Here is a 15,036-nt window from a genome sequence, read left to right as displayed (position 1 = left end):
GTGAAAAATGTTTGATGCTCAGAAGAAACACACTTGCAGAAAATCCAGTTCTACTGATCTCTATTATGCTTTGTAACATTATGAAATTAAGCAGGGGAAAGTTGAAAAATATCAGAACAGACTGTCTGGGCCACTGGACCCCCTTGTTTTGTAAAGCTTGGTAATTATTGTTGCCTTATTTATTTCTTGTCATGTTATCAGTACAAGATCTCTGCTTCATTTCCTGCAGGAATATTTTTGTTAAATTGTGACAAACTTATGACACTACAGCTAGGAGCAATATGCCTTTAGTAAGACTTCGCACCCATCTCCACCTTAAAACTTCCTACATAACGAGCCAAATTTTTCATGAATCACCAGTTATTAGTTTCTAATTACCTACGCCCCTGACATGAGGCAGTGATGTGCTTTGAAAATCCACTTACACAGTTTAAACAAAGTGCAAAAAAAAGGAGGAAGAGGTGTTTCTGCAGCAACATGGGCCTGGAGGGATTCTGTTTCACATCATACACTAGCTACTCCTCCATTTTGGTTAATCTTAGAGCTACACTAAAAAATTAAATTGAGGGCTGGGAGAAAGCTATCTCCTTATCAAAAAGATCAATCCCTTGTTTACAGCATCCTCTCAGAAATGATCAGCACAACTGAGGTGATGGAGCACCACACTCTGGTATAAGAACAATAACCCACAGGAGTGGGGAAGAGCAACTAGAAAGAACACCTCAAGCTACTATTGCCTCTCAAGCTCACAACAGGCCCTGACATACCACTTCTAGTCAGGTCTCATTATGAAGCTGTCAGTGTTCCAACACTGAGTGGAACTCACTCAGTTGCTCTTAACATGGTCCTACTGCTCACCATTTTTTACTTTGCTGGGTGACTACCCAACTGGTTAGCCTTTCTTCCAACTATCTGCAATACCTCCATGACTCCTCCAGCCTCTAGGTCAAGCTACCATGCTCACCAGCTGCCTCAGTGCTGTTCTTATCGATCCCATGCTTCCAGATTTAGCAGACTTCTATACTCACTTCTTGATGGCAGGTGTCATAAGCTAACAGCCATTAAGATTCAGCAGGTCCTCATGTAAGGCTTACTTTTCTTTCACTGTTGCTTAACTTGTCTCTCCATCGTTCTCTTATTCTTGGATTAGCCCACCACTTTTCTGCTTGATATCCTCTCATCCCACCAATTCCCACCCTCCTCCCTTCTCTAGCTGTCAGTGCTGCCTTCATTCCTGAAAGTCCTTAATTTCATCTTAATACACTCTCTTTAGCCTTGTTATGGATATATGTCAATCTACCACTCGCTTCCTGTTATTATTGATCTTTCATCAACAATAAAAAAAACCCTTTAACCAAGTGGTTTCTTCTTCCTTTCTGCTCAGATGTTAGTGTAATTAGAAGCAATTAACAGTAATACATGCTCATACACTCAGCTCACAGCAGTTCAGAGTGACCATTACATGAGGAATTTACCCAAGTCTTTTAGTTAATTCTCAGCTTCTGAGATACACATCAACAGGCTACATTATACATAGCTAACTCCCATCTGTTTCACACATCTGACCAGCACCTAGAATTGTGAAAGGCTCATTTTGAAACAAAAGCTTATGAAACCACACCCACCCCAAACCCCCACCCACTACTTAGATACACTCTTTTCCCATGCATGATCACAATTTGGACAAGCTTTTTGGTAAGTTCTCAAACAAGCAGCAAGAAACTTTATTATAAAGCATAGACCTGAGAACTGGAGCATGATTCCCCCCACATTCCCATTCTACCTTTATGACTGGGACTTAGGGAAGCTAAACACATAACAAGAATAGGCGGTGCTATCAGCCCTGCTTATGTTCAGACCTTTCAATACTCAAAAAGGACTTGTGTGCAATTAGCAGACCCTACTGTTGGAAGGGAACATATATTGACTTAAGCCTCTGTCCTTCACATGATTCACTGCTTTAGCTTATGTTTATATACTGTTTAATAACAAGCAATTCCTTTTTACCTTTTGATATGGATAGTTCAGCCAATATCCAACTAAGTGTTCACCCAGCTGTTAAGTTTATTACTAATTTTGTATTAAATTACTATAAGATGAGAATTCCTTGGACGGAACTGCAAAGCAAACTGCACAAGCCCGTAGAATTACCAATTAAAAAGTTTAACTAGCAACAAAATTCTTTATTTTCATTCGCCAATTAAAAATGTATTTGAGGGCAAATGGAATTGCTCAACCTTCTCACTAGTCAAGTGACCATACTGCTATGTCTTTTTAACTGAATGAGCATGATTCAGGCATCAAGGGATTAAAGTTTTACTGTCTGCGCCTAAGTAGTGATGCAAGAGGTTGCAAGTCTTGCAAGTAAGCACTCAATTTTTTCGAGTTCAAGATCTTGAAGACAGAATTCTCAATCAGTATCCTTTCATACATAGCTAGTTTTCCAAGGCAATGACAGCATGAAATTTTTGCTTCAGTAGGAAGAATCACAGTAAGCAGCTGAGATCTGTTCAGTTTTCTAGAATTCTAACTTTAAATGAAATGAAAATCCAGAGCAAACTGCAAACCAACATTCCCAACCAGAGTATGACCACCACTGCTAAATAAGTGGAAAATACACAGTGGAAAACACACAAAAACTAGAGGGAAAGCACAGTTCTACACTGTAGCGACATTTCTGTGTAGCTGCTGGAAGAGCATGCTAGGACAAGCCTGCTGTTTCTATCTTTGCTTCACACATGGGGACACTTCTGCATGCCAAAGCTAGTATTTATCTGCTTCTTGCCCAAGTGATTCTAGGCCTGTTCTACAAACGTTTTACAGTGCCAAGCAGCTTCATGCTTTTAGGTGGATTGCTGCAGACTGATTTTTGTCAGGAAGAGATATTATTTACACTAAGGGTATGTGCACATTGACTGCAAATATGAGATCCACACAATAGCCCCAGATGATTTTCCTCATGAATTTAACACCTGGGTACTGCTGCCAATAAACTTCTGCTACAACAGTGGCCTTCTACAATTTTTACAGTACCAGTAATGAGGACCATACGCATTTTTTTCATTTCTCCCCTAGAGAAAATCCAAGGCACAGATATGGGTTTCTTTATGCCTCTAGGGATCAAGGTAGCAGTTTAGGGGAGGGGGGGTTTAAGTTTTATTTTTTCTAAGTGGAAGCACTTTGGCATAGCTTGAACTAGAGAGGTATTGTTACCAAGTTATGATATTCCCTTGCTTTACAGTATGGATATGTACCAAAACTTACAAGTAGGGGTAATTCGTAGCTATGGATAAGAAGAGAAGTAGCAGCTGATGCTAAGACATTAATGGTTATTACCTAAATATATTCATGTTATAATGACTAAGAGGCACTGGAGTATTCAGTTTCACTGACTTCTCATGTTAGTCATGCCTGTGCAAAGCATCAAAGTTCCTATGACAGCAACTGGAGAAGGAGTAATTCTAGTTATGAGCTTTAATAGCCATGTTTTGGGGACTATCCATATACAAGTGACAAGTAAACTGCATTCTCATTTTAGTTGAGAGGTTTGATGTCTTTGTGTTGTTTTAAAAGAAAGCATACTGTCAAAGTACTGCAATGTAACTGCAGTGGTTGCACTGCCCCTTCCACAAAAGGGATCAGGAAATGTACTGACATTGTTCAAATGGAGCTGATAAACCAGCTCAGGGCTGCTATTTTTCTTTCCCCGTCTAAGGTATCCAAGGTTTTGGGGGGAGGGGAAGACAGGAAGCAAGCACTTTTCCTGCTCCCCAAACCTAAAAATAACTGAGACAGTATTGCTGCAACATTTAAGCCACAGAAGCACTCAATAAAGCCTGAAATATTTATACTCTGGGCAAACAGTCACCAAACTCTCAGTTTTTGCCCAGTATCTTTTTATCATTATCCAAACAGATCAGGAGATTGTGGCAGGAAAGTTTACTTTTCTGAGGGTAGACATGAGCCTGTTGTCAGCTGTGTTTTTAAACTATAGCTTTTTTTTCTGCTAGTATTTTAGAAGCCAGTTAAGCAGTAACTACAGAACTGTTCTGACTTGTTAATTCAAGCACTAGTTTCCCCCCCCCCCCCCTTCAAGCACCTCTTGGTCTGTCATGAAAAATTGACAGGTTTATCAGTTTCTTTCATATTAGAACACAAAGGAAACAAACCTCTATATTTAATTTGGGTACAACATTCCAGAGAAAACTTGAAGACAAACAGCATGAGTGAATAGCAAGAAAAAAAGGCACACATTACACTGAAGTTAGAAAAAATTACATACAGCCAGCTGCCACTAGACAGATTTTCCATGACTGTATAAAAATCAAGACTGCACTAAATCATGTTCTTACTCCTTCCATTTATAAACATGTAAGTTAAATTCCTAGCAGTTGAGCGTTGCAAAAAACAAGAGATTGATTATGCCATGCAGACAAACTTGAGTCATACAAAGCATTTGCAGGACTTTGGAGGCATGCTTACAGGCTTCATATTCCAGTTCTCCTGCATTTAACAAGGCTACCGATTTGGTAGTTAGAGCTTCTTCTCCCTCAGAAAGCTACAAAAGGAGATTGGGCATGAACATCTAGTTCTGAAACAGGATTCAAGAGTAAAAGGCAAACCTAATTAAAAGTAAGCACTTTCATTTTTCTTTGCTGTTCATTCTTGAGCAATCTTCCTCATTCTTCAGTCAGTTTCCATGGCTTCTTTATGCACTTCACACTGTCCTTTTATTGCACAGGAAACCTACAAGCTGATTTTGAAGTCTAGTAGGCAGGTGAAAATTTAGACACAGAATTGCCATTTTTTGGAGCTAGCCTCCAGCCCAGTCATTTTCTTTTGATGTTTAGAAATAACAGTGTGTCATTCAGATATAGCAAAACTATCTTCAACTTTGAAAGAGTCTTTAAATCTGTGAATAAAAAAAACCCTTAAATAGGTCTTACATGCTATATTGCTAGCTTATACATATTACCAGTTAATTACTAGTTAGTTGTACCCATCCAAACACCTAGAAAAGGAAACAATCATGGGATTATTTTCTCATCCCACAAAAAGATGGCTTCCAGACACCCTTTCCACCCCAAGACTCCAAAGATTACTCAAATTTCACATATGGGCAGGAAACCAAAGTATACCACATGGCCAGAAATCCGTAATAGTTCAGATGCAAGTTCCCAACAGGAAGGAAGTTATAGTTAAATACAAGTCTAATCTGTGTTTCCCTTCATGATCTCCGTAAGATGAATGGAAAAAAAGCCAGGCTTTCCTGTTGCACAACAGCTAGCAATCATATGATGTAGTATGCAGCACAACTGCTTGAAATAGGGATGTTATTCACATGCAGAAGATCCCCCTCTAAACTGGTCTTTCAGAATTCCACAGCTGCACACAATGCCTCCATTTTCATGTCTACCATCTACTCTAGACATAGCCTTGAGCTACTTAAAAGTTCCAGATCTACAGGTTAGGCCTGCTTATTTTCCAACAAGACAGCCAGATTTTAGTCATGTTTCCCTCTTACAGTCCAGCTTTTTGCTGCAGTTATAGGCAGGACCTCTAATGATGATGTATTCGATTCAGGCTCTCTTTTTTTTTTTTTTTAACAACACTTAAAGCCACCAGTGCTGGTGGGAATACTTTTGCAGTAACTATTCTCTGGTTAGTATCAGGAATACACCCTTTTCTTCAACCCATCTATTTTTTTCCTGCCCCCTAAAGAGCTGCAGTTACCTCTAGAGGCTTCCAGTCATCCTCCCTTTGGTCACCTGTAATTGTAAAAATGGTCATTCACACCTATCAATATTTCAAGTTTTGTTTTAGCTTACATGTACTGAAAAAGTTACTTCACAAAAACTAAATGGATCTTGGGTATATGTTATGAAGCTTGTTCACAGAAGAATGTATTTAATTCTTATTTTTCCTGCAACAGTTGAGCACTGAGTACTTGATACTAAGGGAGTTTCAAAAACCTATCACAAGTCAGACATGCTCCTTCTTAATGGGACTCAAAAAATATACATCAAAAAAATATCAATGCTTATGTTAGACTTGTGTAAGGGGAAAGCAAGTTAGTTTACTGAAGCATCTCATCTTTATCTTATGACAAGTAGAGCAAGATTTCAGCTTGAGCTAGAATAAAAGTGTTTAAGCAGTAAAGAAACTTCTCCTTCACTCCAGTGCCAACTGGGCATATCCAAAATTCAGATTCAACAAGAATCTTAGAGGCACATGAAGAAAAACAAGATCTCCTGGACCTACCTTTTTGGACACCCAGATCAGTTTTTTGGGCTTTGGTGGTCTACTAGTATAGTGGGGAGTGATGATGCAGAAGGGTAAAGAGTACCAACTCCAAAATAATACTCACTCTTGCACCATGTAAGAAAAACCCACTACCTATTTTAAACTTGTTACTTCAGACATCCCTTAAAGGCTTTGGATTTTAAATACAGAATGGCTTCTCAACAGCTGTGAACCTGAAATATCCAAGACTGCAACATGCTATTTCTAGGAAGATGCAACAGATGTTATACACTTGTTAATATGTACATCCTATTCTAAACAGGATGTAGAGTTTACTTGTACTGAGAGTAATCAGTACATAATTGTTGCTCAACCCTATTCAAGCAAAAAGAAGAGGCACCCAGAGCAAGATGCTTCCTGTTAAGTACATAGGCTGTTGGGTGGGGGAGGGGGGGGAGGATCTAAGCTTTATGCAGCATCTACAGACATGCACAAGTACCTTCCAGCAGGTCACTTCTTGCCTAGAAAGAGCATTTGTAGACAGCTCAATCCCTACTTACTTGCAATATGCCATTTACAAAAATATATTGAAAGAATGCAATTAGTCATATGACGAATTTGAAGCACAAGCCTATAGTTCTGATCAGACTAGGTAAGGCAGAGCCATTAACCTGGACAGACCCAAGTATATGAATTGTTAAGTTACAGAAGAGTGTGGAATTGAGGGGCTTTTGTTCTGAATGAGGAAACACATGTTGCAGTATCATTGCATTATTGAAGTTAAAGGACATGTTTAAGCAAACAGACTTTAAACAGGAGATCAAGTGCAGAAGGTATCATACCCTTCAAACATATTACCTCGCTCTACTAACTGCAGGATGAAGTTACAACAGGTCCAATCGTTAAGTCTTCCTCCTTCATAGAAGCACTAACACTTGGCCTACAAGGTGAAATTTAGGTAGCTGCTCTTCTCCTTGGTATCTGTTAACTACTCCAGTTAAATGGGAACAGGATTATTAAGTAGTCACACCACTGAAATAGAAGACCAGTTAGCCAGCAGCTGCACTTCCAAGGCAAATAATATTTGTAGTGCCGTGAAGTGTAGAGGAGCAGCTTACCTGTTCTAGAAAAAAAAAAAGACAACAAGAAGACCTTGCACTGCCAACTCTTAAGGAAGTAGTGAAGGATTAGCTACAGCTTTCAGGGTACAGTCCTAATAATGCTTTGAAACAATGATTCCCTCCCATCAATCAGGTCTACACTAGTAGGAACTGCAGTGTTTTGAGGCTCTCTTGAAAGAGCTCTAAGACATGTAAACTCAGTACATTGATTTTGCAGCATATAATTCATTTTACAGCAGCATGACTTTTTTTTCTTCCTGTACATAGTAGTTAGCCCAGTTTGAAATATCCCTGCCTGCCAGTTTTAAAAGACAAACAAAATCAAGTCTAAATGGTTCATCAGTAGTTTTTATTTTTAGCCAAAACTATGTAATATATATTCTCTGAAGTGGTCCTTCAATTTAAGAATTCCCTCCCTAGTATACCAAGAATATCGTAACACTCATATTCAGTGTTTATATTTCAGGTCTAGTCTGAAGTAGATGGTCTCGGACACAGAGAGAAAAAACCCTAATATACTAGCATACAGAACTTGGTTGCATTTTTTAGGCAATTTTCCAATGTTAGTGGCAATTTAAATGTGGTGTTCAACACTATCACACAATTGTAGTAAATGGGTTACTGCAACTCAGTAGATTAAGCAAAGCCACAACATTTAGTATTCACCAGGACAGATACCATTTGAAGTGTTACAGCTCTCAACTCCTTGTACTCCATTAGCTTAGCAAAGCAGGTGCTTTGACACTAGCCATCAGGATTCCTATTAAACTTTAGCTAGGCTGTCAAGCACCATAAACCTGTATCTTTTATTATAGGGTAGTTATAGCCAAGGACTCAACAGCCCACTGCCACTATATCCTAGTTCCACTATATCCTATCATCATTTCCCCTCCCCAACAGAAGTGAGCAAAAGATTCAGCTTTCCTATCTCTGTAAAGACACTCGAGCTCACAAATTGCTGTTAGCTGAGCCCAGACACCGTGGCTCCTACATGAAGGATATAGCCTTTCCTATGCTAGTACAGAGATAGGAGACAGAAATGTTTCTCAGAAACAGTTTAAAAATAGGATCTGACAACTGCCCAGCATGCCTTTATAAGCTTATGAGCTTGTTGTAGCATATGAATGCTGGGGTAATGGAGCATAGCTCTGGAGATGAATTCAAAGTGTAGCATCACCCTGATAAACACAGTAGTTTTCATTTTGTGAAGAGTAGTTTTCTAAATCAGGATAGCTGTGACAATGGCATTTTAAGAAACATACTCTTATAAAGTTTTTTAATTAGAAGGCCCATAGTTCTTCTGAATGGAATTTGAGACAATTTACCCTGTATCAGCAGGTAAGACTACATCGAGCAATCTATCATGAGCCCAACATTTGGCCACAAACAGTGGCCCAAAATGAAGCAGCACAGTTTAGCACTTACTGGGGAATAAAGCTGCTAAAAGACCTTAGGCCAGAGACTAAATTACTATCTCAATCTCATGACCTGCTATAATCTCACAGTCTGTTCAAGGGATTATTGCTTTGCCTGCACTAATAAAGCAGCACAGCTCTTCACCTCCAGTTTTTTTTGCATTTCTTTAGAACTTCACTTAAATCTGGGGAAATCACATGACAGTCATTAACCTGATAAGGAAAGGCAGGCACACGGGAGACAGGAAAAAGAGTTTAGCAGAATAACTGGATGCTAATGCTTGTTTTCCAGATAGCTCTTTCAGACTAAATTATTCTGTGCCCTCCCTATTAGTTTTGACACACTCCAGATCTGCCACATAAGGCAGTTTGGTCTACAGCAGTGGTATTAACACTGGATCAAGCAGCTATCAAAGCTCCACACACATGACAACCAACTGGACAGAAAGACACATAATTTCTGTAGATCAGATACTAAGGATTGAACTTCACCAATACAAAACTGCATTTGTTGCCAACCTACTGAACTTTGCAGGAAACAAACCCATTATTATAGCCAGTGGTATTCAATATCAGAAAGCTACCCATTTTGAGTATACCGTTCTGCCATCAGACTTCTGTACTTCTGAAACTGGTTTGAGTCCTAACAGGCCACATGGAATAGGACTACAAGCAGTCTCCAAAACAAGTCACAGTAAGAAGTTTCAGCAGAGATAAGGAACCTCTTTTGTCCAACACTTAACCAGACAAATACAGCAGCTAAGTTTTGTTTGGTTTCCAAGCTTACAAGCAACACAAACACTTGCTTTCCTTGTGACAGGACCAGCTGCATTCTGGGATGCTGGAGCCCACAGTTCAGCAACTTCCTGACTCGGGCATGTCCCAACTCTGAGAAAGTGGCAGTATTCTCCCCCATTTTCTTCCTAGAGATCCTCAAGAGCCACCATTGTGTTTACACTGTCTGCACCTTAACACTCAGTCAAGGAACCATTCTATTGCGCTTTTTTTCCCAGCATCTTCATCAAAGAACTGTTACTGACAGGGCTTCAGGGCTAGTGGTATATTATGATCAGCTTAGAGCACTACCTTACTTATGAAATTAACTACACAGAGCTTAATATTGCTCTCCAAAGCAACCAGAAATTCATCATAAAGACTCTACTTCAAATAACAAGGTCATGCTAGAAGGAGAAAAAAAAAAAGCCACTGCCCCACATCACTACCCAAAGGTCATACCAGTGAACTGGACTCAGTGCAAATTCCCACTAATCCTGGGATTAGCAGGCCACACAACAGCTTTAAACTGGCTTCTTTAAATGAGGAACTCAACTGTTAAGAATTGTAGAACCAGCCAATACCTTGTTTTCCTTCTAGAGAAAAACCTTACTAGTGACAACTTTTTCAGAAAAACTTATCATAACACAAAGCCTAAAGTGGTGCGCAAAGTAAGTTCCTGCCCTGTCCTACTGCTGTTCAAACCTTGGAACACTGTCTTTCCACATCTAGGTGCATAAAACTGATCAGTCAGAAGTCACTGGACCTCCTCTACTACATGCAAATAACACATTCATTTAACTAGTGAACACTGTGACCCACATGGCTGGTTTGTTTGTTTTTTTTTTTTTTAAGATTAGCTCAGAAATCATCCAGTAATTCTTCACTGAATACCCCAGCTATTATCAGCCACTTCTGTAAGAAGCAAGCCTATTCCAAATTTTACCCCATTGCAACAAAGCACCTTAAATCCAAAATCCTGTGAACACTTAGCTACATTTGAGAAGAAATGGCATTCTACTTATTTTTGTAGGCTATCATTGGAATGAATCTGAAATGATCTTGCCACCTACAACTGCAGAACAATGTAGCTGTGCCTGACATACTCTTAGATTTTTTTTTTTTTTTAAAGTGTGCTTGACTCCTTAAGCAGCAACTCTGGCTGCAATAGCCAAGTGCCTTTAAGAGTTGCCTCTCAAAACTCCCTAAGAACTGCATCTTTCCTGATAAAAAAAACCACACCCGATTTCACTAACAGTTAAACTGCACACCTCCATTCTCCACACAGCTGCTTCTCCCTATTCCTGTTCAAGCAGGTGTGTTTGTGAAGCCACAAAATGAACATTCACATCAGAAAACCATCCATTACAGTAAGGCTTATACTAGATACATTCTTCTCTTCTACTTCCCACATGATCACTAACACCATCAAAAAAGGGGTGGTGCAGAAGCAAGAATGAACAGCTGGGAAAGGTGCGGGATCTTATTTCAGCATGACCACCACTTCAACTGTTTCAACTATGTCATTAATTCATACTCAGATCTATTACGCTGTGAGTATCTCTCTCCTTTCTCCCCTAAACACCCTTGAACTCCTGTCAGTCCCTTTGTAAGGCTTAAAGGTAAACAACAGTGTTTAAATAACAGATCTTAGCAAAGGCACAGGCCCCATATACATGCACAGACAGGCTATCATCACAAGTTAGAACCACAAGTCTGACTGCTGGAGAACATCCAGACAACTGAAATACCCTTATTAAAAGGAAAGAATTGTAGTTCAGTAGGAATTGTTTCTCTCCCTGGTAGGCTACCATAAATGCAAGCTACATGTCTGTTTTTTACCCAGTCTCCTTCCTTTACAGCTCCTTTCCTTCGCCTCACCTTCCCGATTAAGACACAGCTTGCATCCGACTGGCCTTTGGGCAAATCCCCTCCCCCAGAGGTTTCCATCTCAAAGGAGCATGCGCATTTTTTTACTCATCTGCAGCAGAAGTAATTCAGAATGCATCAGACATTGTTTTGAGACTGCACTGCAACACTGCTGAAGCTATTGCTTTTTTGAAGATAACTAATACCGCTTCCCTGAGAACAGCTAATAAAACATCCTTGAAACAATAAAATACTATAAGCTCATTAAAACCTGCCTTCATTTCTAGCTTTGTAAAAGCACAGAGACACCTCAGTTCAAGTACTGCTGCAATAAACTACCCGTTACACAGAGAACTTTTAAAGTAGTTCACTTCTTGGTTTTCAAGCAAAATCTGTATTAATGTCAGCTACCTAAAAGGTTGATTTAAGAATTAAAGCTCTAGCTGCCATAATTAAGCTTTTGAATTCCAGCGTTCCATACAAACTACTCTAATGTAAGCATTCAAACTAGTCCCGTCCAGCGAGGTAGGCAACTACTTCCTATTTCATCATTATAGAATACATGCCTAAATGCAAGTACTAATAAAATAGAAATGTGTTTTTTCCTCATCTTCAGTTCAACTTAACGTTCTTCAGTTAATGGATCTGCAAGGAAATATTCACCATGTCAGGTCCCAAATAAATCTGTTCTGTATCAAAAGAATCATTGTAAACCAAAATCCTCTCTGGAAGCTTCCATTACAAATGGAGTATTTACCTTGTATCACACTATGCCTACACAAGAAGAATCAGTAATCCAGTCAGTTAAACGTTCAGTCAACAAAACAACTGCCACCTCATAACAGCATTTCCAGTAAGCTTTTTTTTTTTTTTTTTTAAAAAAACCAACAAACTCGGACTCAAAATCCTGCTCTTTATAGTAGTCTGCACAGAACAAAATTGGTTGGTGCGATGCTCAGCTGACAGCCACTATCTGACACTCAAAAAAGGCCAAGGGGTGAACTGTTCTTTTAGGAAGTAGAGTTTATATCCTAAAAGCTAGACTCAAATGAGACTCCTAACTTTCGAGGGCTTCACACTGTATCATCCTTAATTACAGTCTCCTCCATTTCTTTCCTGGTATCCTTTATATAACCTACAAAGGAAAAATGTAGCACTATTAGTTAGATGCTTCCAATCCTGTTCTTCCACACCCCTCCCCCCACAACCTGCCCCGCAGGCTGTAACTGCAATTAATATGGACTACTTACAGTAGCTCCCAAGTCCCCAGTCAGTTCTTATGTAACTAGACTCCACCTCACCATATTACTTATGTAACATGTATTAAGTAGCGTCTATTATACAGGAGACTTCTGTATTAGTCATATGTTCAGTTACTTTCATTCCAGGAGTTCTCACACAACACATTCACCAAATATTCAAGTTTATCCCCCACCAGGTTACTGCCGTGGAAGAAAGAAATTAAAAAAATATTCACATCTATCTGGGGACAGACTGAGAACTGAAAAAGTGCTATGAAACATTTCTAAATAGAACAACCAACCATCCTTAAAGCATCAGCAATTTTAACTGTTCATTTGTTCACTGGGTTAGATGCAGAGGCTAAATTTACACCCTTGCCACGCAAGAACAAGAGGTAGGAACTAGCACTGAAGTGCTCTGAAAACACAAGAAGACCACCCAAACAGTAACACAAGTTGCACTCTTTAAGAGAAAAAATGAAGTGTTACGGTTGGAAAACAAACATTTTTTACTTCCCCATCACAATACTGAAATTAAAAGAGAGCCAGGAAAAAAAAAACAAAACAACAAAACAAAACAAAAACCTGCCAAGCTTCTAAACCTACCCAGACCTGCGTGACAAGTTCATTTTCTTATGAACCTCAGAAAGTAAGACATGGGGCATCTTCACGATATTTGCATACCATAGTTTTCATTTGCACTAAGAATATACTTCAATCCGGTGTTAAAGATGCAGGCCATCCACGGCCTAACCTTGTAAAACATGCCACATTATCTTACTGAAAAGCTGCTCATCTCCTACAACAGGATCCAACAACATACAAATAAAAGAACATCGATCCGTTTTTCCATAACGAAGTTCTGCTCAAATAGAATAAAGTCATTAACAGCGTGCAGATTTTTCCTTAGGCCCCCCCACCCTGTACCCCCGGCAAAGCAACGCTAGAAATACGACAACTCCGCATAACCTGTACATTTTCCTCGGCTGCTTTAATGAGGTCATTTAAACATCGCTTAAACCGACTCTTTCAGTAAGAACCATTCTAGGATTCCGGGGAACCTAACTTACAGAGAAAAGTGCTCTCGTACACGAGGAGGGGAAGCCGAACGAGAGCGGGTGCCATATACGTTAAACACCCGGCCGCTCGAAGGCCCAGCGCCGCAGCCGCGCTCCGCCCGCTCCCACAGTCGGGCGGAGCGCGGAGGCGCCGAGGGGGAACTTTCCCTTGCAGTGGGTAAAGCCTTACGCAGAGGGGGCGGAATGGAAAAGCTTCCCCCGAGAGCAGCTACACCCTGGAGATGGGTGGAGAATACGGAGAGGAGCGAGAACCTTCCTCAGCGGCAGCTACACCCTCGTGCATAAGGTTAATGGGGGAAGGGAAATGGGAACCAACGCGGCACCGACGGCGCTGTGCGGGGAGGGGGGAGGGAAGCAGGGACTCTCCCGGGCAGCCGCCGCCGCCGCCTCAGCCAGCTTGGTCTGCAGCCAAACCCCACAAGAATGCAACGCGGTCACATGACCTCCGGCGGACGTGCAACTCCCTTCCCTCTCCAGGGAGACCCTGCGCCATCTTGTACTGACGCAGTTACAAAAGCAGGCACGAGTTGCTCCTCTCTCGCTCTTCCCCCTCTCCTCACAGCCCCGGCACTGTTTGGGAAGGAGAAACAAAGGCCTGGTCCTGCTTTCCTTTTCAGCAGCTCGTCGGGGATCCCCCGCCCGTGAAGTCCTCCCTCGCGCTGGGATCATGGCGCCCGTTTTCTCCCTTTGCACCAGCCTCCCCCGGCAGCTCCCAACCCTGCCCAGCTGCGGCTGCCCCTGCTGCAGGATGATGTCAGCGCCAGCCAATCGGGGCGCGCCGGGCCGGCCCGGCCGGCCCGGCCATTGGCTGCCGCGCAGCTCCCGCCCCACTCCTGACTCAAGTCTCCGCCGCGGTTCGCTGCGGAGCCGCAGCCAAGGCACAAGCGGGGGGGAGGGGAATAGGAGGGGAAGAAAAAAAAAACCCTACACAAAAAACCGACAACCAAACCCACCAAGACGCCAGCCGCCATTTCGCGCAACAACAGGCAGAACCCGAGCGAGCAGCCCCAGCCAAGCGCCCTAAGGAGAGAGAGAAAGAGAGAAACAAGAGACACACGCATAGAAGAGTTAGACAGGAAAAAATACCCAGACTCCGCCATGATCACAAGACGTTTAATCGCCCCCCTCCTCCCTCAAGACTCAATGCCCCATTACAGCCGCCTCCTCTGCGTCCAACCAGCTAGCAGATCCCTTCACCTCGGCTCCCTCCTGCCGCAGCAGCAGCTGTTTAGAGCCCCAAACTCTCTCTGCCCAAGGTGTGGGGGGACGCTAGTCTATGGCGCTGCGGCTAACT

General features: G+C 41.4%; 2 long non-coding RNA genes across 2 annotated transcripts; both read right to left on the bottom strand.

Moving 5' to 3' along the window:
- Nucleotides 1-12,266: 12,266 nt before the first annotated feature.
- LOC113491588 lies at nucleotides 12,267-13,574 on the bottom strand. Its single transcript, XR_003400440.1, has 2 exons — nucleotides 12,673-13,574; nucleotides 12,267-12,557 (listed from the first exon to the last, which is right to left on the bottom strand). It is a non-coding gene; the product is annotated as an uncharacterized LOC113491588 (long non-coding RNA).
- Nucleotides 13,575-13,639: 65 nt separating this feature from the next.
- LOC113491586 lies at nucleotides 13,640-15,036 on the bottom strand. Its single transcript, XR_003400438.1, has 3 exons — nucleotides 14,940-15,036; nucleotides 14,696-14,762; nucleotides 13,640-14,312 (listed from the first exon to the last, which is right to left on the bottom strand). It is a non-coding gene; the product is annotated as an uncharacterized LOC113491586 (long non-coding RNA).

This window comes from Athene cunicularia (assembly GCF_003259725.1).
Source record: "Athene cunicularia isolate RWA chromosome 1 unlocalized genomic scaffold, athCun1 chr1_part2, whole genome shotgun sequence".
In the NCBI taxonomy this organism is placed as follows: Eukaryota; Metazoa; Chordata; class Aves; order Strigiformes; family Strigidae; genus Athene; species Athene cunicularia.
This window is presented reverse-complemented; position numbering and strand designations above follow the sequence as displayed.